This window comes from Sinocyclocheilus grahami, unplaced genomic scaffold, assembly GCF_001515645.1.
Source record: "Sinocyclocheilus grahami isolate Dianchi unplaced genomic scaffold, SAMN03320097.WGS_v1.1 scaffold18922.1, whole genome shotgun sequence".
Classification (NCBI taxonomy): domain Eukaryota; kingdom Metazoa; phylum Chordata; class Actinopteri; order Cypriniformes; family Cyprinidae; genus Sinocyclocheilus; species Sinocyclocheilus grahami.
In genome coordinates this window covers 2,169-3,595 of record NW_015517360.1, presented here as the reverse complement: position 1 = coordinate 3,595, position 1,427 = coordinate 2,169, and the positions used below count along the sequence as shown (strand labels likewise).

Sequence of the window (1,427 nt, the reverse complement as noted above, 5' to 3'; positions counted from 1 at the left end):
ACCCCTTTAAATATGAAAACGTACTTACAGGCTGTGAGTCAGAATGATCATATCATATGACCCCTTTAACTCATAAGAGAATAGCGAAATCCACAACACAGCTATAACAAAAACAACACAGAGGAATGATATAATTAGAAGTCTGTTTACGTCACAAAATAAAACAGTTAAAAAGGTAATTGCGATCTCACAATTCTGACTTTTTTTAATGTAGTTAACTTGAAACTGCGAGTTTCAATTTTTTCCCTCAGAATTGTGAGAAACAAAGTTTTATTGTTTTTTTTTCTGTGGGAGAAACGGGCTCCATTAGTTGCAATCACTTTCAGAGTGATTTATTTCCACTTGAAATGAAAGATAAAAACATTGATAACCAATCAGAATCCATCCAAATTTAAAGAGCATTTAAAGCGGCAGACAACAAAACTGCACAATTGTAATAAACAGAACATTATTGTCTGTTGATGTGGACACTAATATAGTTATTGTTATAGTTATCGTTAGAATGAATGGACCTTGCATTACTTTTGGAGTCACTGTTGTGTTATTATTTCCAGACCAATATCAAAAATAATGCCCAAAATTCATAAAATAAAGTCTTTTAAAAACACATGTGCGCATGATTCATGGTATTTTTTTTTATTTTTTTTTGCACTGAATGCATCACATTGCAGAAGTAAAATAGCATGCAGATGCCATTTCATGACACAGTTTTCACACTGTGTAGTTTTGCGTTTAACTGATGATCTTTATATGCGCAGGAACTCTGAAACAATTCCGTATTTTTGGTCGAACTGGAACATTCCTGTTCACAAGTGGTGCCTACGGTAAGCCGAGTTTATCAGCTTATGTGATTGGATTTGTCTGTTATTTGTGCGCCAGAGGTGGTTTTCTTGCAGCAGTCTTGAGCTTGTGTTCAAATTACGACAGAAATCAGTTCTGAGATAAGTTTGTGTTGTCTGTTCATGTCTTACTGTAGTTTGTTCATTGATTTCTCATTCTCTGTTTCCCTTCAGACACTTTTATAAGCCAATGCTGGTGAAAGGAGTAAATAAGTTAGCAGCTCAGATCGCAGTATTCTTCATGTCGGCGTTTTTCCATGAGGTTTCTTTGCTCACTACATTACAATTTACAGTGATGTTACACTATTCTCCTGTGGCTTTAATTGTCCTGACAATGTTTTGTGTCATTCTTGCCAGTATTTAGTGAGTGTTCCTCTAAAGATGTTTCGCCTCTGGGCATTTCTGGGAATGATGGCACAGGTCAGTCTTAAATATTCAATATTGCTTGTTAAACATCAAATAAAATTCCTCATTTCACATTCTCCTTCTGTTTCAGATCCCACTCGCCTATTTTGTGGGCCGATTCTTGAGGGGAAACTATGGCAACGCCGCCGTCTGGATGTCGCTGATTATCGGCCAGCCAATCGC

General features: G+C 36.4%; 1 long non-coding RNA gene across 1 annotated transcript; it reads left to right on the top strand.

Moving 5' to 3' along the window:
- Positions 1–473: 473 nt before the first annotated feature.
- Positions 474–1,421, top strand: LOC107579656 (uncharacterized). Its single transcript, XR_001608510.1, has 4 exons — positions 474–824; positions 1,014–1,101; positions 1,197–1,259; positions 1,336–1,421. It is a non-coding gene; the product is annotated as an uncharacterized lncRNA (long non-coding RNA).
- The last annotated feature ends 6 nt before the right edge of the window (positions 1,422–1,427 follow it).